Below are 26,170 nucleotides of genomic sequence, written 5' to 3'. Positions count from 1 at the left end.
TGTTGTTTTGAAGATGAGAACTTCAGCTGGGCTGGACTGTGTTTTCTAAGATGTCTGTTTTCTTACAGAGAACTAGAATGTGCAGTGAGCTCTTGTTCCCTCTGAGCTTTTCTGCTTTCTGAAGTGTTTGTGTTTGCTTTTAACGGAGTGAAAAGTGATTATGGAAATACAGGCCCTGCAGAGGGATCCCAAACCAGAGGAGAGGGCGCAGTTGTGGTTGTATGACTGGTTTAGGATAAAAGTCTCTGACTTAATCTCTAGCCTCTGTCACAGCCTTTCAGTGTGACCTCAGGGAAACAGCTTATCTCCCTGTGCACTGTAGCTGCTGCTGTTAAAGCGGGCCCACACACAGCCTTCTCTCCCTGGCATGTGTCGTGCCTGCGTGGGTTGGACGTGGGGTGGGTGGGCATGACTGGCTGGTTCGGTGCTCATGGCAACCTCTTCCCATGCCTTTCATGCTAACAGCAATCACTGCAGGTATGTCTGCACTCCTGGTTTAAATGTTTCAGGGCAGAGACGTGCACAGATGGTGGCGCACCTGTGAAGAAGCATATTCGTATGAAGTACGTGTTAGTGTAGAGCCGAGGGACTCGCAGGCACAGCAGAGGGCTGGGCTGGTCACGCTCCCTGCAGGGGCTAGCTGTGGTCCTCTAAGGAAAGGCCAGGGCAGTGGCATGGCTCCCTCATCTGCAGTTCTTTCACAGCTCAGTTGCCTAAAACTATATCCTCAGGAAGGCAGCTTGCAGCAATGCGGAGAGCCCGTGTGGCTTCTGTGCGGGGCGATGACTCATGCAGCTGCCTGCGAGATGAGTGTATCTGCTTGTCATTCAGCAAGGGGCAGGGACCGCTGTGTGCCACCCATCCTGAAACGGCAGCACTTCGCAGCAGCTCTTTTTGTGGGGATGAAGGAAATTAGTCACAGAGTACAGTGAGTGAAGAATTCAGATCTGCTCCTTTGGGAATCGTGAACGCTGCAGTGGGAGGAAGAGAAGTCAGGACTCGATTTATCGATGCTCTTTGATCGGGCAATCGGACAAATGCTTTTTGTGGGGAGAACTGTGAGTTTAAAGAAACTTAGTTCAAAGGCTTCATACATCTGATGGTTGGGCCAGATCCTTGTAGCTTTGGTTCCTTGTTTGAATGAAAGTGTAGTTCAAGTAAGGGCTGTCGTACTTGAATGGCAGCCAGACGAGACTGCTGTACCTCATCAGCTCTCCTGCTGCCCAGAACTGCTCACAGCAAGGTGTCCGCGGGCAGCCAGCTGTGGCTCAGTCTGTAACCTCTCTGGCTGAAAAGTGACAAGGATTTGGCTGGCACAGCCCTTCTCCGCTTCCGGTATCATTTGGGAGATATCAGACCAGAATCTTGCCATTTAAATCAGCAGAGCTCACTGAAGTCAGCGCTGGGATGGTACATCCTAGTTAAGAGTCTGGCCTGTCGTTGTTTAAGAAATAATATAACAGCCATGGCAAATAAGAGGTTTATCCCTTTGCTCCCTTGGGCAGAGGGTGGTTCAGGTGGTGTATGGGGAACTCCTTGTACGTAGTGTGTTCTTGATTAGATGGTTTGGGCTTTCCAGGGCCTCCTGCCTTGGAGAGACACTGTGTCTGTGCACTCCATGGCAGTATCCATGTGGATGTTCCTGATTACTCCCTTGCAGCCTCTTGTGATGACCTTAAGAGTATAGTATTGCTTGTTCTTGAGTTGCTGGGCCTGTTCCCGCAGGGAACTGCTATGTGTCACCCAGGTAACCTGTGCGTGTGAACCGTGCTCTTCCTGGCTCAGAGGTGCAAGTTGCCTCTGAACTGTGCTTCTGCCGTGACTGATAGGAAGTCATTCAGGGAAGGATGCAGAATAGATCACATCCTCATCATGTCTTGGCCCAATTCACTGTAATACTTGTTTCTTATAAGGCTGCTTAGGGATTCCTGACCCATTTTTCCCCTTAGAGAAAAAAGTGGTATTTTAGTAACAGAAACCAGCGTGGATATTACTTGTTCATTCCAGATCCCTGCAAAATGTGATGTTTCCTGTCCGTTTCCCTCATTCATCTCAGTGTGTAAAACGTGCTCCATGAGGAGACTGTCCATGAGCACGGAGCAAGTCCCCTTTCATCTGCACCTCCCTCATCCCTCACAGAGTGTGCTCGTGCGTGTTAAATAAAGCATCAGCCTTGGTCAGCTCTAGCTTGGACTGGTCTGCTGACTATTTAGGCTTCTCTGTCTCTCCCGCCTTTATCTTCCCACTCCTTTCTTTCTGTTCCTTCCTCTATTCTCCAGTAACAGTGCCACCTAATTAGGTCATGGATTGTTTCAAACTCAAAACCTTTCAGGAGGTTTTCCAGTAGCTGCGGATTTTGTTACTCAAAGCCACTTGTTCTGCTTGCCCAGCTTTCCTGCTTTGTGCCTCTCTTAACTGCTCCTAACACTGAAATATTTCTTATTCACGTGGCTGCGGCAGTAAAAGACATGTTAGCTCCATAACAAGCTGCTACTGACTCCTCAGGGAGCTCCCAAAGAAACATTTTACTCTGAGATAAATCTGCTTTTCTGCATTCCCTACTGTTTTATTAATAGGGATATTTTCATGAGGAGAAGATTCTCACATGAAGCCTTCTGCAGCTTCAGCTGCTGCTCCTCCCTGGAGCCCAAGCACTGCCTTTTGCTTGCACAAGCCATTGGGAACCACGTCGGGGTAACAACACACATATTGGTGTGTGGTGTGTGAGCTGGTTGGCCCCAAATTTTCCTGTATCCAGACTCAAAGGTCTCATTTAGCTACTGTAAGGTGTTATTTTTCCCTACAAACAAGTTCAGTTAAGCCATAAAGAGTAATTTCAAAGGAGGTGCTGGTCAGTATAAGCAAGAATGGCAGAATTGGATTTTTTTGTATCTGTAACCAAAATCTAGGAAACGCCAGATACATCCGAGTCAATCTACAGCCAGAAGTCTGTGACAGGATGGGCTGGGACTAGATGCAGACCTTGCAGTGAGTATTTGTAGGAGATTCCTACCTGCTTCCCTCAGAATGAAATACTAATTGTCTCCTGTTCTCTAATCCTAGCTTTGAAACATGCAGTTTAATACATGGTCCCAAGTTACGGTTGTGAATTATGGTACCTCTGAATATTCTTAATAGCTGTATAAATATCCAGACCTTTTAAAAAATCAGATGAAAGAAGGGCTGATAATTCAGAATGATTAAAAAGATTTCAACTTTTCTTCAGAGTTAATTGAGAACAAAGACCATTGCCCCCACTCGCTGCACAAATTTCAATTAGGCTGATGGCAGAGCTGGTCACAGTGGCTGAACCTGGCCTGTAACAAATTGTTAAGGGAAATCTTTCCTGTTTCAATCACTGAACCTTGTTAAATCAATTTCATACAATGTTTTAGTCATTGCCTTTCATTCATACCCAACTAAAGCTGCTTTTTCATAGCAATCAGTGGCAACAGAGTTTGCATGCTGGAAATAACAAGACTGGCTTTGCCTGGTCAAATGCTGCATAAGAGACTGTCCAGAAATTTTCATCTGGGGGTCTGCTGTATAAAAGAGGGGCAGGAGGTGCTTCCAGCTTCTTCACCAAGCAAGGTACCAGTGCATCTAGGTGAGATGGTGGTATCTAAGTTCTTAGCCTTAGTAAATTTTTTACCTGGGATGTTTTGTAACACTTTTCAAGGTAACGATCACATATGGCTATGGAGGGACCACCTTGGCTGGCTTCTTTCCTGTGACATTTTTCTACATTGCTTGTTAAATGGAGCTTAGCAAAAGAATAGAAAGATGCTGGAAGATGAGAAATGAATGAGGGAGACAAGAAAGCCACATGTAAAGGAGACAGGAATCGGCGTGCAGTATTTTCAGTGTAGTTAGGATTTCCCAGACCTGAGCACCACTCCTGTCTCAAGAAATCTTGCAAGATAGGTTATTCCCTAAACTTCCTGGACTAGTAGATAACGTCTCTTTTGTCGTGCATTTTTGCTCAAATTTGTATCCAAGGTTTGTTGTGCCACCTCTGATTTTGTAGAGATTCACTTCTCATTCCTTAATGACCTCAAGCACTTAAACTCACTGGGAATTTGGAGGAAGTCAGGAGTTTTGAGCTCAGCCTCTCCTGCTGTCTGGGGTTGGAATGGGTCAGCCTGCAGGAGCTCATTGAGATATCCTTTTCAAGCAGGACGTTCTGTCAGGTTTGCATGGAAATAACAACCATCCTCATTTTTTTTTTTTTTTCTTTTATTGCTTCATCTCCCTGCTGCCAGCAGCACATCAGAAATCAGGGGTCCAGGCTGACCTCCTGGAGGAAAAGGCGTGCTGCCAGGCAGTAGATCTCAGGTCTCTATAGAAGGAAGTGTCACATTACCAGCTGATTAAACAGGTCTGACAGAGCCTAAAGCATAAATCACTGAGCCTGAAGTTGTAATCCAATAACTGTCTTAACAGGAGCCTGCATAGCCATGAGAGGAGTTCCCAGGTGACTGCAGTGTCTGCAGCCTCAAAGGAGAGTCCCCTGGGTCTTGTGCATTCCTCTGGGTTTCAGGTGGAGAAAACTCAGTTGTTGCTGTTCCACTTAAATTGCACTTCCCAGAAGGGACTGAGGAAAGAATGGATCACACAGCTCAGAGCATGCTCAGGTTATTAAAAAGGGTGACGGCACCTTTAGCTCCAGCTACACAGGCATCCTAACAAGCCCAGCAAACTGCAGCTTGGTAGCGAACTGGTGTTCACATCTCGGCACGGGGCTGTGGAGCCAGGTGCCAAGAGGGTCCCTGCGCTCCAGCACCCGTGGAGGCTGTGTCTCTTCCCACCTGTAGCCTCCGTCTCCTGGGTGCCTGTGCCAATAGTTGTGTGATGCTGCTGTGTGGGCATGGTCTCCTGGAGGGACTGTGCCACATCTGTGTGAATGCCTTGAATATCTGAGGGCTTTAGAGTGCCATTAAATGTCTGCATTCAGTCAGCTGAAGCCAATCTTCAGTCATGCTGGACGTCAGATAGGAGTGACTGATGACACTGATCCATCCTTGGGCTGTCAGTGCTGCCTCTGCCTGCCTGGGGCTCAGCCACCAGGAAGGAAACAGAGAGCAGACACCCCACATCAGGGATAATTGACAGCAGGGGCCCTATATGGACACTGCAATTATTTCCTTCATTTTCCTTTTGTCTAATTGTAAGATGTGTGACTGCCATAGGGGGGACCGCCTACTGTTATATTGTGATTTGAGAAAGCCTTTGAACTTGTTTCTCTTGAGCTTCGGTCACCAAAATGTAAAATAGAAGCAATTAAAACTTGGGAGAAGTGAAAAGGTGTGGAACGCAGACATGTAAGGCTGGTCTGAGCGTCCTCAGAGCCAGCTCTGCAAAGAGGGTGGAAGAGAGGGAGGGCAGATTTATCTCTGCAGCGAAGGGCACTTTTCCCCTGAGACGTACATGAGGTCTTACACCAGACTTGCAGTTTCCATGTTGTTTCCAGGCAGAGCAGTTGTGTCTGCAGGACAGGTACAAAAGCAAACTCTTCTGGCAGAGCTGCCACTCAGCCATGTATCTGAAGCTCCATATCTGTTGCTGTTCACAAGTGCATGAAAATGCCAAAATGCAGAAAAAGCATTTATTCTCTGTGAGCCTGAAAGATAAGAGTTATTCCTGGCAAGGAGGGGCTAGCAGCATTCAGAGAGTTGTAGGAGCAAAGCAGTCTGGTAGGACACCCTTTCCGTTCCCCTTTAAGCTTGGTGGAAGGAAGGTACCAGAAGTTTCCAACCCCGTCTCCCAGCCTTGGGGAGATATTCGGCCTGCGTGGAGGAGCCATCGCTCACATGGTCAGCACTGTCCCCAGGCAGGGCAGCAACAGCACCTAACAGGGAAACCAGTTCAAACCAATGGAGATGTTCATGAAGCACAGTTGGCACTCAACATAAGCGAAGATAACAGAATGAGGGTTTTGAGGGCTAATGCAAAATGTGTCTTTAATGAAAGGAAGGTTTGCTACTGATGTCAAGTCAAAAGCTACTAGCTTTTAGACTAGGCTTTGACAGAAGTGCTGGTGCTCACTGGTTCATTGTGGGCTGCCTGTATCTGGTGGCCAGCTTGCTTTAGCATATTTGGATGTCAAAAAATCATCGCTTTTCCCAGGAGCAGCAGATGAAAAATTGGTTTCAGCTGAGGAGATCTGTGATGTACTTTATTCAGGCCTTGGGGAGACTTCCAGTTTTGACGTTAAGTATGATTTAATGATAAAATGCTAGTATCGCTTGGGAAAGAAAGACAATTGGTCCAGTCAGCCACTCTCACAAATAACTGCTGTGCTGTGTGCTCGGGAGCCAGAGCGCTGCTGTCGCTCCAGATCGCTGCCCGCGGCTTAGTCATTTGTCTGAGCACCAGTGAACAAAAACACAGATGTAGAAGGAAACGCATCCTCTTTGCCATAGCAGAAAATTAATCATGTGAAATACTCTCTCCCCATAGCTGCCCATTGCTCAGGGAGGAGGGAAGGAGTGAAGCCAAATTTGTGAGGAAAATATTTCCCAGATGAGGATAATTTTAGTCCTGTGTAGCATCCATCCTAGCAAGGTACTTCATCAGAGTCCTGGGGATGGCATTGCAAGAATGGGGAAATGAGCATCCAAGTCCTAACTTTGTCATGGTTTTCTTGTCTGAGCTTGGAGAAATCACTTAAAAGTAGTTTTAGGGCTGGAGACCACCTAGGCTGTATTCCTACTCTTTAGCAAAGCCTTTAAGTGTTTCTTTGAGCTTTTATCACACAAATATGGAACAGAAGCAATTGAAGGGTGGGAAGTAGGTGTCTGAACACCTTTAAAAGCCACAGCCTCTCTATGTCAGATTTCTTTGCAGTGAAATGGCAGTAGCCACTCTTTCTTTTCATGCAGGTATTATGAAATTACACTGATAGTATCCAAACCGTGTTGCCCTGGAACATCCTCCCTTGTTCTCCTGCGTTTGCCCTGCGGCTCCAGACAGCACCTCCAAAGGGCCAGTTACTGAGCAAAGCTCCTGGGGCAATTTGGGGAGATCAGTGCAGCTGTTTCTTCAGGAAACAGCAGCATTGCAGGTGAGCAGCACAGAGCCGCCTGTGCAAGCTCCCTGTGCAATAACCCCAGGTTTCCCCATGTCCTTGCTGCTGCTCTCCATCTAAAAATGAGCTCCTATTGGAATAAACTTGTGATAAGTAGAAACTATTGCAGTGATCCCAGAAGAAACCACAAACTACAGACGTGAAATCCTGACTGCTTCCAGTTAAACAATAGGTCCATTTTACGTCAGCTGACATTTGTCAAGCTGTTATCACAGTTTATGTTTACCACAGTGTTCTTTTGGGAACCATTAAGATTGCATGTGTAACCTAGGGAAATGGCCACAAGAATCAGATTCAAAATATTTGCATTGCTTACAGCCAAGGTTCACAGCATGGCAAGGTCATTTCACTGTGTTGGGCTTTTGGAGGTGTTGGTGTAGCTGTGCTACAGGTATTGAGCTGGGAAGTAAAGACATGGCAGAGACAGAAGGTGACTGGGACCCTGTGCACGTGCTGATCCGTGCTGCTGAGGCTGGATTGCGTACAGCCACATCTTCCCTTCTCACTGCTGCCCAGTTTTTACTCTCTGAAAAATAACCATGAAAGACTTGACCTTATTAAAGACATTTGCATTTGTGATGTTTATAGTACAGAGCCAGGTCTTCCTACTTAACTATATCATGAGTTAATCCATTCATTTCAATAGCAAAGCCTGATTCTGAGTTGATTTACACTAGAGTAATTCCAGGTTAACTAAGCTGCAATCATTGAACAATCCCAGTTATAAGAATATTCTTGGGTGCTGTGAGAGAAATAAGGCAAGGTGGATGGACAGACACACCTTGCAGGTAGTCAGACCAGTGCGACTGCTTACAGACCTTACTCTGAAACAGGAACATGAGGCTGGAAAGAGCTTATGATTGTGTGTCTGCATATTTAGACAAACACTAGCCTCACAGCTAGAGTATTGTGGTGGGTTGACGCTGGCTGGATGCCAGGTGCCCACCAAAGCCGCTCTATCACTCCCCCTCCTCAGCTGGACAGGGGAGAGAAAATATAACCAAAGTCTCGTGGGTCGAGATAAGGACAGGGAGATCACTCAGCAGTTACCGTCACGGGCAAAACAGACTCAACTTGGGGAAAAAAATTAGTTTAATTTACTATCAGTCAAATCAGAGTAGGATAATGAGAAATAAAACCAAATCTTAAAAACACCTTCCCCCCAACCCTCCCTTCTTCCCGGACTTAACTTTACTCCTGAGTTCTCTACCTCCTCCCCCCAGCGGCGCAGGGGGATGGAGAATGGGGGTTGCAGTCAGTTCATCACACATTATTTCTGCTGCTCCTTCCTCCTCAGGGGGAGGACTCCTCATACTCTTCCCCTGCTCTAGCATGGGGTCCCTCCCACGGGAGACAGTCCTCCACGAACTTCTCCAACGTGAGTCCTTCGCATGGGCTACAGTTCTTCACAAACTGCTCCAGCGTGGGTCCCTTTCACAGGGTGCAGTCCTTTAGGAACAGTCCTTTGCGCATCCCCCTGCTCCGGCATGGGGTCCTCCACGGGCTGCAGGTGGATATCTGCTCCACCGTGGACCTCCATGGGCTGCCGGGGGACAGCCTGCCTCATCATGGTCTTCACCACGGGCTGCAGGGGAATCTCTGCTCCGGTGCCTGGAGCACCTCCTCCCCCTCCTTCTTCACTGACCTTGGGGTCTGCGGAGTTGTTTCTCTCACATATTCTCACTCCGCTCTTCTGACTGCAGGTTTTTTTCCCTTCTTAAATATGTTATCCCAGAGGTACTACCACCATCGCTGATGGGCTCGGCCTTGGCCAGCGGCGGGTCTGTGTTGGAGCCGGCTGGCATTGGCTCTATCAGACATAGGGGAAGCTTCTAGCAGCTTCTCACAGAAGCGACCCCTGTAGCCCCCCTGCTACCAAAACCTTGCCACACAAACCCGATACAGTGTCAAAGCGGGAAGTTTCACAAAAAGTGCTGATGAAGACCAGGCTAATATCCCAGTACAGACTAAAAATAGATTGCATTTGTCATTGTGAACATTTGCACTTATTAATAGCCAATATTAAAAAAAGTCCTCTGAGTCCATCTGTTACAGTTTCTGATTCAGGTGCTGAATGTTCAGGGTATTTGGTAGGTTTTTTAACATCTCTGCCTTGGGAAAGATTTTTTTAGCTGATTTTAAAATGATGACAGAATTTTTCTGAAATTTGTTAAAAACACTTCACTTGTTCAGGTCAATAAATCAGGCCCAAATTCTCACTGTTATGCCACTGTCTTGAACAGTGGCTGAGGAGTACTGAGATCAGAACTGGACACGAGTGATGAATGCAGGCTTATATTGGCATGGTTAGGAATCTAGCCACCCTTTATCAGTAAATCAAGGACTTTCATAAAACACAGAGAGATCGTGTACCAGGTGAATGATTAATAATACTCAGGTTTTGGATAGCCACTTATGACGGGGGATAGCAAATGGATAAAAGATTTATGTGCTGGGAAATCTATAAGGAAAAAGGCCCTTAGATTTTTCAACCTGATCACAGGACATCACCGTTGTGGGACATAAATCTACATGACAGTGTGTGCATCTGGTTGTTAAACAATTATCTCCGTACGAGTGATAGTTCAGTATGGAATTGAAGGGGCTGTACGCTGCAGCCCTGGTAGCGTGACACAGAGCCAAAGGGAATCTCTTCATGTGACCCATCCAGTCTCTTGCAGTGAAGAGACAGGACGCACACTGCCACTCTGGCTTTGAGGAGCATATTGCTGTATTAAAGCTGCCATCGCTTGTGTTGTTCCAGGCAGCGAATGCATTTGAGGGTGAGCATCTCTTATCAGTAGTTCCCATGCTAGTGACTGGTTTGTCCTGTTGATTGACAGCTGTGATAATGAGGTTATTGTGAGGAGGCAATCAGCGCACAGAAATGTTTTTATGTCTTGTGGTCTGGGATCTTGGGCTTTTTGTGTCCTGAGAGGCTCTGTCTCTAGTTGGCTGGGCCAGAGCAAAGGGCAGAACATGAAATGACTGTACAAGAAAAATCCCTGTTGCTTTCTCGTCTCTGCATTAAGTGGTTAGTTTGCCATAGCCCTCGTAGAGCTGTTTGCTGTAGTATCAAGACAGAGTTTTCTAAGCCTTTTTATGTACCTTTGGAGTGAAAATACCTGGGGAGCAAGGCAAGTCCATTAGTCCCTATGAACAACTGGTTGTTCATAGACGCTCCATTTCTAAGTAAATCCCCTTTGCTGCTCGGTCTCTCAATGTTCACAGAACTCTGTTGACTTAGCTCCTGGTTTTCATGCAGCTGGCTTATTGCAGTACAGTGCTATGCCCCCGGGGAGCCTCAAATTTGGGTCTTGGCTTATACTGGAACAAAATACTGAGAAAGGGATCTGATGGCTGGGCAAGGGTGGTGTGGAGGAAGAGGGCATAATTCTGGTTGCAAGGTTTGGCAAAAAAGTTTTCTGCATGTATCTTTTCTCTTTTATTTTCTGTTCTTGTCTCACTGGAGGTGTGGAAGGTTGTTTTCCAAAGCATGACGTTTCACCATGCATCTTTTCTCTTTTATTTTCTGTTTTTGTCTCGCTGGAGGTGTGGAAGGTTGTTTTCCAAAGCACCACTTTCACCATGCAAAAATCTTGTTTTCTTTCTCTCTTTCCACCGATCCTCTCCTTATTATGCACCTGTGAGTTGCAAAAAAACCCAAACCAGTAGTGGCTAGCAGCTCCTGTCTCTTAGGGACAAGATTAAAACCCACCAAAATGAAATGTCATGGAAAGTATTGAGTTGTCATTCTCTGGTGCTACAGAAAATTGACTTGCTGTATATTTCTGCTGCGGTGCAGAGCTGTTGGAAGTACCTGGCTTGCTAGATTTCAATATGAATGCAAATGGGTGGTGAATAGGAACTACAAATCACAGAGGTAAAGGAATGTGCTAGGGATGGTCCAGGTTGGAAATCGGATCGTTTTGATGTCTATACTGAGTCGTTACAGCTAGAATGCAATTCATGTTTCAGTTGATAAGACTGTCCATGTGTGACTTTTAAATTAAAATCTGTATGTTTCTTACTGAGATTGGACTTCCCTCTGTAATATCCAACCATGCCTCTGAAATGCTTTGTAGGCATTACTTACAGAAAGTAGTGGGGTTTTTCCATCCATATGTTAATATTTTGGTGGTTGCTATTTTTTAGTCATATCCAAGAATGAAAATTCTGTTTCTAGATAGAACTAATGGTTGAGCCCATTCCTGACTTTCTGTATGACCCAAGATCCTAAACCCAAAAGTAATCCTGAACCAGGCATATACAAATTTGCAGCAGCTGCAACTTAGACTGAGATGATTTTATTAACATTAGTTACTGAAACATGCTTAACCTGACAAACCAGCTCCTCTGCTCACAAATATTGCCGTGTCTGTCAGTCAGAAGGAACTGAAAACATCTGGTTCCTCATTTGGTGGAGCAAAGAGCCAGGAGTCTGCCAAAAAGTGAAAGATAAGGAACGCAGCAGCTGAGTGCCACAGCGTCACTGAAGTGCAGAGTCACAGGACATGGACCAGTTCATGTCTCTCTTGTATCCATGGTGACCTAGGGACTGCAAGGGGCTGGGATGTTGGCATCTGTCACACTGTGCTGTCACCATGCAGCCACAGGTGACAGTGGAAGATGGGAGCTCAGCTAGCATGGCACTGCAGTGCTCAGTGCTGGCACTGCAAGAGGTTACCGATCACTGTAAGTTAGCAGAGTCCCTGAGCCCCTGATGCAGGCAGATCTGCACCAACTTAATCTTGTGAAAAAGGTCAAACACAGCAGACAGTTCAGCTCCTGCACTTTATAACCTTCTCGTCCCTCTGTCGAACAACTCCCTACTTAGCCTTGATGGAGACACCATAGCTGTCAGTGCCAGGGGACTGAGTCAAGGCCACCTTATTCCTGATGGGTGTGTTTTCCCTGGTGACAGCCAGTTCATGGCGTTGGTGGCATTTGGCTGGATGACCAGCTCTGTTTAAGGAGTCCCACTTATTAGATATGTGCTACATGGAGATGGCACTGGATTGATGAGACAGAGAAGGTTAATGGCCTCAGCTGCAATTTTCCAAACAAATAAACTTTGATGTGCCAAGTAATTTAAATGATCTAAATCATATACAGTCTGGGGGCCTGAGATGTATCAGGAGTCTCAACTAAAAAGCATTTGCTGTGGCACAGTTTGGTGTCTTTCAGGGATAACAAATGAAAAAGGCTTTCTTTTAGCTTCCATGTCCCTCCTCTCCCCAAGTTTTGTTGTCTTTCCTAACCGTATGCCTACATCATTCATCTGCTAAAAACCAGGGCTGGAGACAGGAGCTTGTATTAGGCAGACCTGTGTGCAGAGCCAGGAGGGTACTTCTGTGACCTTCTGTGAAAGAGATCATGAAGTGCAGCAGAAAATAATGTCTATGTTGCATTAAAAAATCAAAATTTTTATCAGAGAAGTTTTCTTTTGAGGCAGAGAAGTGTCCATTTTAGGATAGAAGAGGGAGGATCAAACATCCTGCAAGCTCTGATCCATCATCATATGTTGCATGGTCACGTTATCAGTCTAAACACTGTCCTGGATTTGCAAATCTCGATAAGCACAGATGTGCTTTGGGCACAGTGGGCTCATTGTCCCAAGAAAAATCGAAGGGAGGTCTTGAGTGATGTCTTGTTATATAGATGTTGCTGCTAAAAGCAAAATCTCCCAGCAAGTAAGTGCAGATTGTTTCTGTTATTGATTGCCACGGTCGCTGCTTCATTGAGACCACATGGCCCACTTTGTTTTTGTAGCTGCCTTTTATTAAAACTGACAAAGAGGTATCAGCGTTTGAAAAGATGAGTCTTGAGAGTCCCCTGGGCAGCGTTTTCATGCTGTAAAGTGATACTGGCACATTTGATCCACAGATGCTTTTAACACACTAATAAAACAAAAGCCTTCCTTCCCAGGGTGGTCTTCTGCACTACAAAGCTTTCTGGTTTTGTCCATGCTTAATGGGCCAGACCCCAAGAAGTGGCGAGAACTTGCAATTCCTCCTACCTTAAACTGTGCTCTCAGGATTTGGTGCTGTGTTGTAAACTGCAGAGAAAAATTCCTATGTGTATAGTTTTTCAAGGTATATTTTGCTGCTTCATTGAAGGCTTGTAATGTGTTTCATATTCACATGGGTTACCTGTATTGGTTTTCAGTATTCCTGAGACTGGCAGTCGGAAAGCTTTCATCCTTATTTCTGGTGACTAGCATTTACAGTTCCGAGTCCTCTCCTGTTCTTGTAATACCTGACTTCATAAGGAGCCAGTCAGAGCTCTATTTTAATACGCAAAACAGAAGATTTTTGTTTTGGCGTTATATTTGAAGATATCAAAAAAAATTTAGATCTGAGACATTTCATATTAGGACCTATCATGAGTGGAAATGTTTGACCTCAATCTGTCTATGCAACAGCTTCTGATCTGTAAAATGGGAATACCATCTTCTCTCATTTTGAAGAGGCTTTATGAAGATAAATTAATCTTTGCAAAGCACTCAGATGTCAGAGTGATGAACACCACAGAAAAGCTTGGGCGGAAATAAATAGTTCTGTCTACAGAGCAGGCTGTTAGTAGTAGCCGTAAATAAGACATGAAGCTACACTTTGATCAAGGAGACTAAAGCAGATATTGAATAGTTGCTGATAAACTGAGCACCATCCAGCCTGTGTCCTGAACAAATCCAGACCAGTGGGCAATAGTGTGTGATTAAAGAGATATGTTAATGCAAACAAGCAATAGGACCAAAGTGAAGTTGCGCCCGTGAGCTCAGTACATTGCTTTAGGATGCTCTGTTCTGCAACCTTGCTGTTAGCCGTGTGCCATGTGAGAAGTATTAGTCACTGGTGAGCATGAATTATTCTTGTCCTGGCCAGCTGATTCTTTTTCTTTTCCTTTCCTCTGCTAACAAGTTATGTTATACAGAGTAGAGGCTAAAAGCTTAAAGCCATGTCATGAAAACATGCTCAGAGCTGAAACTATCAAAAGGTGTGTTCTTCAGCCAGCAGCCTGTCTTTTACAGATCATGCAAAGCAGAATCCAGCAGAGCTACACGTCCGTCAGAGGGGCTGTCAGAACCCCCTGCTCCGTCCACATCTCCAGGCTCACCTAACCCCTGGCCAGTTACTTGCTCGGGTAAACCAGCCGATAAAGCCTGCTGTCACTGCAGCCACAGAGGAGCAGAGTTAATTTGCCCCAGCGGAGACAGCTGAGTAAATGCGTTTGCATCTTTTTGGTGCAACATGGAGCTGCTTGGCTCCACCTTGGTTTAAGCTCTGGGGTGACTGAGGGATGCTCACACTTTCCTTGCCATCTTCTGTGCTCTTATCTGCAAAGTGAATGCGTCCATGCCCTCAATCTGCACAGTCCTCCCAGCCCATTTCTAAAGGACAAGCTACTATTTTTCACTTGAATTTGCTCATGTAACCTGTTGTTTTATTTTAATTTTTTATTATTGGGCATTTTGACGAAGGCTAAATAGAATAGATTTTGTGCCTGGCATATTTTTGTAATGCTTTTGACAAAGGTGCTTTAATCGTGGATTCACAGCTACTATTATGAGACAACTTCAGAGCTTGATATGAAAAAACTAATGGTACAGTTGCAGTGATGAGCAAAAAATAAACTGCTTTTCAGAGAGGGCTGCATATCCTGTTCCATTATCTGGCCTTTGGATTCACAGTTCTTGACTCATTGTCCCTCAGGCTTTTGGAGAGGAACACAGAAAATCTCTCCAAATGCAGCCTCATTAAGCAACCAAAATGTAACCTACTGATGGCAAAGAGGTTGCAAGTAGCTCATCTCTAGAGAGAGCAATGGGTAAGTCCCCTGAAATGTCTTTATGCTATAATTGCATGCCATAGAGTTAGGTCCAACTTCATTATAGGCCCAAGGAATTGATGCTAATGGGCCCTCAGCCAGCCCCATCTTGCCTTCAGTGCTCTCGTCTGCGCAGAGACCTTCTGTTGCGAGCCCTGTGTTTGACCCATGCTGTTTGATCTGCCAGGCTGCCTGTTGTATTCCTGAGGATAGCATACAAGCAACCACTCTGCTCTTTTTAATGTTAAAGGGGATCATAGGGAGAGCAGACCCCCATGGTCTACCCCATGGTGTAGAGTCTAAAGAGCTGTTTCCTTAGTTGCTAAAATAAGCCTCTCTGCAGACACTTGGGGTCTTGTTTTTTGGGAGTGGGAGCAGGGGTTGAGCTGAGCCCGCTCCACCCAGAGCAATGTTCCTGTGCAGCTGTAGTTTGGAGCTGACCTCCTCACCCCATCCAGGGATGCAAGGATGGGGAGGGCAGGGAGGAAACTGCAGAAAGCTCTGAAAAGGCTCTATCTGCTGTAAATGCAGCCTGCTTCTTCCCCCTCTACAGTCCTCAGCTCAGCAGCTCCACACCTTTCCTGTCTTCATCCTATCTTAGCCTCCTCCTGACTTCCCCTTCAAACAAGTCATGGGAACAAATTGTAGTCAGGAGAGAGTTCATTCTGCACTCCCTCTGTCCCCTTTTCCCTACCTCAAAGTCTATCTTTGCCTATCCTGATTGTAAGATCTTTGGGGCAGGGACTATATGCTCCCTGTGTTTCTGCAGAAACTAGCTTAATTAGGGATCATTCTTGGTTTGTTCTGTCATAATAAAAGGGATTCATAATACTACTGCAGTAATTCACACCAGTCTCATTGCATTTGCTTCAAAGGAGGCACTCCAAAATAAGATAAGAGTAGATGAGATGAAGACCAGACCAGCTGTAATTACTAGTATGCGATATCTCATTTTGAAGCAGAGCAGTTATGTGCAGTAGTAACTTGGCCAGCTATTATTGTAGGGGAAAAACCTACACAAAAGGTATTTTTACATAAGTATCTCTGCAAAATAGTCACCAATATTCATCAGAGAGAGCATGATTAAAGGCCCTTGAAGCATGATTGGAGTTGCCAGTTTTCATGAGATAATTAAGATGCGAGTTTGGTATATACATTCTGGTGATCTCATTATCTTCATTATTAATTAGTCTCTGTTCTTCACATTTCAGCTCCAGTTTCTTGTCATTAGGGTGACTAGCCAGTGAGCAATGCGTTAGTGAGATTCAGAGGAAGGATTCTGCCTCTGGAACAGCAGAGGAGGTGCCAGCCTTTGTTCAGAATTGCTCCAGAAGAAATTGCAGTGCTTTGGACAAGATCAACAGGTTGCCCTGCCATAAACCCTTTCAACAACGTACCCTGCCCGGCATTTCCTGGCCAGGAGCCCCTGGTTTCAGCAGGCACTCTGGCTGCTACTGGAAGTCAGCAGTGATTGTGATTTAGGCACTCAGCTATGTATTTAGCAATCTTCCTCTAAGCACCCAAATATGAATATTTTGCCCAACTTTCCTCTGGCACGCTTGTGCAAGCACCTTTTTCAGGATGCTTAGCATTATTCATCTGTGGGATCTGGCAGTACCAAGCATCTTTTGCCAGTGTAGCCATCTCTTTTCTTTCCTGTGGTAATGGGGATAAAAGTCTACTTTCCGTTAACAGAAAGGTAGTTGTCACTATCCTAACCTCAAACCCTGGACAGGACTCAAGAGTACACATACTTTGCAAATACCACTGTGTACAAGTAGGCGTGTGGCAGATGGGATTTAGGAAAAATGAAGATGAATTAAGATGGAAACTGAGTGTGAGGGAATTCCCTGCCGTTACCAGGGGCCAGCTATTATGGTACTGGAGGAGCACGTCTGCCATTGTATGGCTTTCCTTTGAAAAGCAGAGCGCCTGCTATTGGTGGAGTCAGAAAATACCATGCTCATGAGGGTGTCAGTGTGCAGATCCTATTCATGCAAACTAAGCATGAAGCCTGGAGCATATTTCAATGTCTGTGGTCATCTGAGCTATTACTAACCTGCACAGATTCCTCAGCTGCCTGAAATCACGACAAGAAATAGACCTCCAATCTGAGATGGGAAAAACGTATCCTGCAACATTTCCTTCTGTGGCACTGACTCATTTGAGTTGCAGCTGCCAGTCTTACCAAGCGGAAGCTGCTATCCTGGGCATTTCATGCAGACCTGCAGCCCTTCCTCCTCACTCTCGCTGCTCTTAGGCATGAAGCAATTAAAGGTCTGTGTCACTCCCCATATAGTTCTCATTCCTCCAAGCGAAGGCAGTGATGGTCACCTGCCCTCCCTCAGTCATGACAGCGTGCTCTGCTTTTCCCTTTGTAGGAAACAAATCGTAAGTCATATTAAACAGAAAATTATCACTTTACCATGAAATACGTAAAACATAAGGTTTTTGTCTCAATGGAGACCAAAGCCAGCCTATAACAATCTCCGCTTCATCAGGCTTAGCTTTAATGAAGTGAGAAATGGACCTGTATTATAGCTATGGTTATTACTTAATAAAGTTTTTATACAGTCATTCCTTAATAAGAAGTGATTGTCTAAAACCCGTACACTTTCTAGGACCTTTACTGAGGAACGCGTCTATCAATGAGACATTTATGCCTTCTCAATTATTACTGTGTAATAAATGGCAAAGCCCTGGGTAGCACACTGAGTAATACATTCAGCAGGTGTACCAAACAGTTGTGCTTATGTTCTTAACATCTCTATTATAATATTAGTTTTAACTGTTGCTGCTTTATCTGTTAAACATGTATTTTACATTTTGCTCTTCACAAGCTATTGAAAATATAGCTGTGTTGGCTAATCATTCTGTAAGTATCAGGAACCGTTTCACAATGTGCCGTAATACTGCCCGATCAGTGTAACAATACAAACACTTCTTACTTGCATCTTTCAGGAAATGATTAAAAAATGTACTGTGCAAGTAATTATTTTATTTATGATTGTTATTTATTCTGCAATGAACCCTTGACATACAACTGTCTCTTTCAAAATGAATACTGAAAGGAAAAGCAGATTTTAGAAGTTTCCTGCTTAATAAGCAGTGAAGTTGTCTGTCCCCAGATCTGTCTTGTAAAAACTGCTTTCCCATTAATTTAAATTAACAAATAGAAGGGTGTCTAGGAGGTGTTTTTGATCCCTGTTACACCGTTCATTATCAGCTTCTGCTCAGCTTCCCAAGAGAGCTCCTGAACACGAAGGCTCCGGAGCCCCGCTGCCACCGCAGAGAGCCCAGGGTCTGCTGGGTCCCGCGCGTGTGCAGGGCCCTGCCCTGAGACCTGCCCTGAGGAGTCCGGGGGACCTCCGTGGACACGTGAGGACGGCAGTGTGTGTTGGCTGAAGGTGCACTTCGCTTTTATCTGCTGCTGTTACGCTTTGTTACACTAAACCTGAGGCATCCCCCACCATTCCAATGCTTCTCTGTTCAGCAGAGAGTTCTTTTCATTTTCTTTTGATGAACTGGGTAAAGCGTCAAGTTCAGTGAATTGCTTTAAGCTTTGCATATAAGAATTGAGGCTAATAAATTTCTTTGTTTTTCTCTTCTTTTGCTTTTTGAACAATATTTTACACTTAGAAGTCACTGGCTGCGATGAAAATGAGGGCAGGCTCAGGCAATAGCTGAGACGTGACATTAAGCTGGTAGATGGGTTTGAGTGAAGCGTGAGCTGGTGGGCTTGTCACTGCCCACTTTGGTCTGTTTTCTTATCATTTCCTTATCCTCTACTCCAAGTAACTCCTGGGCCTCTCTCCTCTCCAGAGAATGCCCTGTCTTTGGACATGGTAAAGTCCAAAAGATTTGAGGATAGAAGTATAAAGTACTTAAATGATCTTTCAATCATTTACATTTACAGCATCTCTGTAACTCTGTATATGAGCACTGTTACTAAAGTATGCCACGAACAGCTTTGCGTAACTCTTTTGAAATACCTAAAGTTAACTTTAAAAACGGCTTTGGGAATATGGCTGGATCCAATGGCAGGGTGACGACTGGGGATTCTCTCCTTTTCCAAGTCTCTCAGTGCCATTACGGCTGGGAGGGAAGTGCTCATCTGTTGGCTGAATCCTGCAGGACGATGTTTCACACTGGTGAAAACTGTGACAGTCAGTAAGGGCAGGGTTTGGCTGGACAGGAGTTTTGCAGAAAATGTTTGTTTGAATACCACCCTCTGCCTTTGAGTCCTCTGCTGCAAAGCAACAGAAACAGATTTTATTTCTTTAATTTTTTCTTTATTAGCACAGACAGCACAGTAAACACAATTCTTACGAGGCGCTGCAAAAAAGCAAGTTACACAACTTCTAAGAAGTGAAGTGAATTTAAAATAATGAAGTCACTGTGAGTGTTCTGAGCCTTTTTGTTTTGCTTTTCTTTATCTTGTAACTAAAGGGATTAAAATCAAGGACAAAACAGACATCACTTCCTAACAGGATCCGTTTTGCTTTGTAGCACACTGAGGGTGTTTTAGACTGGCACCACCATCACAGGGAGGCCGTACAAGAGTTTAGTCATCACCCAGTTGTAGGAATGAGGGCACACAAGGCAGGCGAGGTCGTCCCCAGTGAACCCTGGTGTCCCCAGAGGCTGTCCCCATCTGGGGACCTGACATCCCCGCTGCCCTCGGGTGCCCTGTCTGCCCGGGCAGCCCCTTCGCTTTACGAGGCGTCGGAAACCCAAAATCGGTCTGTAAAAATTCCTCCGTTGGCGTGTCAGATGTGTTCCTTGCAGACTCACCACCCGCAGGAAGGGGCTGTTCGCCCCCGACACCCGGGAGGAGAGCCTGGTGGGTGCACCTGCCCGGGGCGAAGGCGATGCTTTACCTGCCCTCACCCAGATCCGCTCAGTGACCTCCTCCTTCCCACCGCGCCGTTTCTGAACAGGTCTCTGGCTGCCCTAGGTTTGAACACAGATATACATATAAATTTTTAGAATTACTTGGGGTTTAAGCCACATTTAATTTTTCAGGAACCCCAAGCAGCTTCTTCTTTTACCCGTTGCCACGGATAATTTTGAGCAAAACCGAAGAATTACGACCAAAACCACCAGCAGGATCGGGGAAATGTCACTCACGCGAATTGCCGAAGAAGAGTTTCTCACAGGAGGAGCCAACCCCCGGGTGGGACGGGGACGTTTGTGTCCGTGTCCGCCCACCGTGCAGCCAGGGCAAGTCCGGACCCCCGGTACCGAGCCCGGACCCCCCCCTACCCCCCCACCCCTCGCGTCGCTTAGCAACCGCGGGGCGGGGCGGGCCGCGCGCTCCACCTCCCTCCGCCCTCCCCTTCTTGCGGGCGGGGACGGGGCGTGGAGACGGCATCGTCCTCCCGGCGCCGGGCCAGGTACGGGCAAGCCCGGGAGCAGAAGGCGGGAGCCAGCCGGTACCTTCGTGTGGGGTGAGGAGGAAGTTTGTCGCGGTGTTGGGGGTTTCCACGCCGCAGCCCCGGCGCGGGTTCCCGCTCTGCCCCGGAGGGGCAGAGCGGGAACCCGCGCCGGAGCTGCGGCGTGAGGGAAGAGGGATCCGTGGGGCCGCTCCGCTCCACCTGCTTCTCGTCGCCCATACGGTACCGTCAGCCGCTGCTGGTGTAGGCGTTGCAGTGCCCGGCGCGGTGGGGGGGTGGGGTAACGAACCCACGGGCGTTTGCAACTGAACGTGGGTTATGGAATTCCCCCGGACTCGCGGGTTTGGTGTGTGCAGGGTCGGTGGGGGTCGAGGTAAGAGGAAGAGCATCTCTGTGAGCTTTCTGCTGCGGTATCTGCATTTTCGTGGTTGCACGGAGCGTTTTGAAATCCAGGAAATAAGGCAAGTGTAGCGAAACCGTGCCGGGTTTTTCCTTTCTTGTTTGCCTAGGGAGGGGTTTTTCACTCCAGAGTCGTGTACGCTGAAAGGTTGGACTCGCTGTGGAAGTGTGGAAGTGAGCAGGTCCTGGAGAGCTCTGGCAATGCTCTTACATGGGGAAAATGCAAAACCGTATGTGGCTGTGTCGGCAGGCATGCATGGTGAAATGGGGGTGCCGGGGAAGAAGGGGGTGTCTTCCTGTGTAGCTGAGCCTCGTGCAGCACTTGGGTCTGTCACCTGGAGATGCCTGAGTATCTGGGCTTTAAATCTATAAAAGGGGAAGAGGAGGAAAGAGTACTTTTTAAGGGTGAATGCAAGCAAGGGGCTTGTTCTGTAATTATATTCTGTGGCACTGGTGATGTGTTTGGATTGCCATTACTTATTGTTGAATGTTTTTAATACCCGACTGTGGTTCTGAATGCATTTGCTGGCTCTGGGATGCTGGTGACATAGCCAGGAAAAAATGATTTGGGGTTAGTATGTGGCTGTCACGACAGTCTATTCTGTAACTACAGATCTCGTACGTAGCCCTCATGTGGGACCTGTGTTGCCCTGATGCGGTTGGTGAAGTGGTTGTGCCTCTGATGAACTGTGTAGAGTTGGGCCTGTGTTATATGTGCTTGGCAGCGTAAGAAAGCAGTTCACAGCGGAGATCTTCCTCTGAAGCTTTCAGCAGTGGGAGCATAGGAGATGTTAACAGTTCTTGGTCTGGAGTTGTTTGTCGTGTCTCTGAAATGGAGACAGGCAATTGTGCTTTTCTGTTATGCAGAAGTGACCTATGGCAGGGATCCCGGGGCAGGCAGACGCCGTCCTCGCTCTGTGCCGTGCTAGTGCTGATTTTTGGGTGGCAGTTTAATGTTGCTTCTTTGATAGTAGCAATAATCTTCATTCGTTCTGGCAGATTTATAAGGTTAGTGGCTTTGGGGGCACAGATAACAATTTTTCCTCATGTTATTTGGCTGATTTAACTACTTATGTTAAGGAGGACGGACAGATGAGAGAACACTTCTGAAATATGTTCAGAATAGGCTCCCTGAACATGGACTTCATGGTACCTGTATTCAAGCCCTTATACCAGTATAATTTGTGATTCTTTCGATCCCTTTTGATATGCTATGATAGCTGCTTCCATTCAAAATAGTCTTACTCCAGTCAGATGGCATCAGAATGTGGGTTTGCTCCCCATTGATGGGACTGGATAGCCCTTCCCTAATTGTTTCTTGGTTCTCAGTAAGAAGTGAAGTGTGAACTTGTTGGCGATGCAAGTGATTTTTCTGACTGTGGCCCTTCTGATTTTTGGGGACGGGGGAATAACATGGTGTCACCACCAGATATGTGTATTAGTGTTGAATATTATTCACACAACTAGGTACAGAAGGAGACAGTAGAATTTCTGCTGGCTGTTTGGCAGCGTCTGCCCAAACTGAGAGGAGCCTGAACTGTTCCCGATGCTAGATGTGGTAGCCTTCAAGCAGTTTTAAAACCTCTTTTAATGGGCTTCTTTTAACTTTGTTATTTGAAGAATTACTGCAAACAGCAGCAAGTCTCCCAGAAGCCAACTGACGTGCAGATGTTTCTCAGCTGTGGTTGCCTTGTCAGGGCTCTTACCGCCACGGTGGTTGGGGGATCTTAGCCATGTACAAAGGCTGCAAAACAAAACGCTTTCCGTGCCAAAATAGCAAGGGGAATGGAATAGCTTTGCTTCAGTTATTGATTAACCAGTCCTGTTACATGTGTTGAGCATACCTTGATCTTAACTCTTTCAGTCTTTTGAATACAGTGTCCTAGTGAAATATTTTAAATGGTTATAAAACTAACCATGGGTTGCTGCTGAATTAACCATTATCCAAACATTAATAATCTCAAATGCTCACCGTGTTTGGGTAGCTGACCCCTTAAATTCTGAATTGCAGCGTAATAATGTAATTCCTTTTGTTCTTTCTATAGTCATTTAGGTTGATCGCTGCACCGAACGTAAGACAGGCTCTATAAGTGCTTCCTGACAACATAAAACGGTGCTTTGGGCGCTGTGTTGCGGCTAATACTGCTGGTTAGTAGTAGGGGTCTCTGGATATGGCTCGGCTTTGAATCTTGTTTTCAGTGTGCAAACTAATGTTGTTATAAACTATTTCTACTTGGTCCCTATCTGCTTTGTCTGTGCAGGCTCAAGGGTAGAGACATCTCCTGCCTACGCATAGCTGTAACCTCTAAAATAAGCCATGTTTTGTATTTTACCATATAAGTGAAAAAACACAGTTTGTTGACTGTGCCGGAGTTTGTGATCAGTGGGTTCTTAATTTGTGTTTGTCATGTGTTGAGCGCTATGATGTGCTTGGCAGCCCTTCTACGATTAAGTGTGTTCACTTCATTGTAAGAAAATACAAGAGCAGGTGTGTGAGATCCTTTCTTTAAAAATAAATAAAATGCCTTTTATAAATAGATGGGGAGACTGAAAATTTTTAAAAATCAGTGCTTGCAAACTTAGCTGGATAAAGGCTGCAATTCCAGTTATTCCTGCAGCAGAGACGCCTTAACCTGTGGTTTGCCCAGCCACCAGCTGAAGAGCAGCCAAGGTCCTGGAGCTCCTTCCTCCTCCTAATGAAGAGCTCTTCAGAGCTACTTCAGTATTTCTTAAACATGAAGTAAATTAGTTTTTAGGCTTGTCTGCATTCAGACTGACCAATGAGCTCTGGGAAGTGTTTCCGTATAAACTAGAGCAAAGCCACATCCTTAATGCTTTCCCTCTGCTTGCCAACGTAAACTACTCATCATCAAGCATGGCTGGATTTCTTACTGTGCTGGGGAAACTCAAGATGTTTCTCTATCTCTTGGGGTCTGAAACTGCTCCCATTCTCCAGTCATTCCTCCCCTCTGGATACTGCAGTGTAATCTAACCCGGGTGGGTGGGAAAACAGAAATAAGATTTTTGCCTCACAAATCACATTTTCTTTGTTTTTCTTTAAATGTCTTTATTTCCTTGTGTTTGCTGGAGGCCAAACTTGTAGTAGTATAGAAAAGAAATGCAAATATTATAGTTTCCAAATTCTTTGGGGGAAGGGAGTTTGACCAGGGCTCCTGTAAATAATTACCTTAGACATAGGCAGAACTGTTCCTGCCTGGGACAGCTTCTTCCTGTTCCTCACGCTGTTTGTGCCTAATGGTACTCCTGGAGGTACCAGGAGTACCCTCCTCCTCACCCAGCCATGGTCTGGAGCAGCACCCAGTCTGCTCAAGGAGCTCTTCACCCTTGTGCCCGCAGCACCTGCAGGCAAGTATGATGCAAGTTTCTTGCTGTTTACTGAGTACCCGACTGGGTGACCTTGAGGCTTGTCAAGGAAAACAACTTAGCGTGTGAGCTCAGCTGTCTCCTGAGCAGCAAACACCAGTTGCAAAGAGCATCTTGTAACTTACAGACTTGGTTAATTAAGGAACTGGACTGAGAAGCAAGTGCTGGACTATGCTTTAGGCTTAAAATAAAGACATTTCTTTGCAAGCAGCCTCTAGCTCTCTTTGACATGGTGTAGGTGTTCACTTGTAGTATTGCTTCAAAATAACATAATCTGACCTTACCTCTGACCCTTGGTCTTAAGGCTGGTCTATACTGGGGTGTCTTTGGAGTGCCTTTAACTATGAACTGCAGCTCTGCCTTTCCTGTGCGTGAGGAACGTTGTGACATCTGGCCTGTGGTTGGCCGTATGGCACCCAGGGCACAGTGGTCTTCATAATTTTGTCACCAACTGTCCATGCCAACTGTTGTGGTTTAACCCCAGCCAGCAATTAAGCACTACACAGCCGCTCGTTCCCTCCTCCGGACCCCCTCCCAGTGGGATGGGGGAGAGAATTGGGGGAAAAAGAAGTAAAGCTCATGGGTTGGGATAAAGACAGTTTAACAGGACAGAAAAGGAAGGGATAATAATAATAATAATAAAATATACAAAATGAGTGATGCACAATACAATTGCTCACCACCCACTGACCGATGCCTGGCCAATCCCCAAGCTGCAGTGCCCCCCAGCCAACTCCCCCCAGTTTATATACTGGGCATGATGTAATAGGGTATGGAATAACCCTTTGGCTTGTTTGGATCAGCTGTCCTTGCTGTGTCCCCTCCCAGTTTCTTGTGCGCTTCCAGCCTCCGCTGGCAGGGCAATATGAAAAGCTGAAAAGTCCTTGACTTAGTATAAACACTGCTTAGCAACAACTAAAACATCAATGTGTTATCAACAGTATTCTCATCCTAAATCCAAAACACAGCGCTATACCAGCTACTAAGAAGAAAATTAACTTTATTCCAGCTGAAACCAGGACACCAACATAATGGTAAATGCTACTGCCTGCGATGTATTAGAGCTGCCTTCACTGGCCCCATTGCCCAAAGGGGCAGGTTTAACAGAGGCAGGCCTGAGCATCAGTTCCAGGAAACGATCTCTGGTAAGAGTTTGACGTTTTCTGTCCTCCCTCCCTGTTACTGCTGTTCTGACTTTAAAAATAGAAAGAGATTGTTTCATCTCAAGGCAGAGGTTTCTCAAGAGGGTTAATTATGTCACATTTATTATCTGCTGTGCAGATCTTTTTAGGCAAGTATCATGAATAATTTTTTTTTAGTTGTAGACCAGCTTTTTCAAACCAAGGGCTGCAGCACCCCTATGCATGCTGCAAAGGAGATGCTGAGTTGACCACAGCTCATTTCAACATGCAGCTGCCTGACCTGGGTGCCCTGCCCTGGAGGAGAGGGTGGCAGGCAGGTACCTACTGTGGGCTGTCCCAGCAGTTCACTGTAGGGGAAGGGCAATGGTACCAGTCTGCAAAGGTCTGGTAGCTTGCACGGTCAAAAGCATTTCAGGCTAGAAATGTTACCCGAGACTTTTTCAGATAATTAGGTCTCGTTCCCGCTCTTACTGGAGTGGACACCTTAGGAGTTCCTGAGTGATGTTTGTGACACCCTCATGGTATGCCAGCATGGTGTCACTGTGTATCTCTTTCTAGGTACGTGAAAGAGAATGGAAACTGTCTTGCAGCTCAGAGCTAAAAGTGCCTTGATCAATGTTGGAACAAGGTGCCAAACAATCTGGTGGGTTTTATTCTCAACTCTGTGGTTGATGTGCTGGCCCCGTCCATGCTGAAGGTGAAGGGAATGTACTCTTGTTCCTAACACTGCAGGCTAGGATGTTTTTTTTCTTCTGCAAAGGGGTGCTACTTGCTTTGAGCCTCCAGTGGTGGCTGATGAGCGTATGATGGTCCAGTAGTGGGAAGCAGCCCAGGGAGTGATGGGATGCAACTTCAAAGTGATGGGAAAGAGTCTTTTTTTTTTTTTTAACTTTCTTTAGAGGATCAAATTAGCAGTCTGCTAAAGGCTTTTAATG

The 26,170-nt window shown here is 45.9% G+C and overlaps 1 protein-coding gene across 4 annotated transcripts in view; it reads left to right on the top strand.

Moving 5' to 3' along the window:
• The window catches only part of RAB11FIP4 (RAB11 family interacting protein 4), a 129,004-nt gene that overhangs the window by 81,819 nt on the left and 21,015 nt on the right, over window positions 1-26,170 (top strand). The window contains exon 1 of one of the 4 annotated variants that reach the window (XM_050908539.1): window positions 20,341-20,364. The exons of the other annotated variants lie outside the window; for them this stretch is intronic. The gene's annotated coding sequence lies outside the window, so the exon portion shown is untranslated. Of the gene's footprint in view, window positions 1-20,340; window positions 20,365-26,170 lie in introns of those variants that run through there. 4 annotated transcript variants of the gene reach the window in all.

This window comes from Gymnogyps californianus, chromosome 19 (genome assembly GCF_018139145.2).
Source record: "Gymnogyps californianus isolate 813 chromosome 19, ASM1813914v2, whole genome shotgun sequence".
Lineage (NCBI taxonomy): Eukaryota > Metazoa > Chordata > Aves > Accipitriformes > Cathartidae > Gymnogyps > Gymnogyps californianus.
This window is presented reverse-complemented; position numbering and strand designations above follow the sequence as displayed.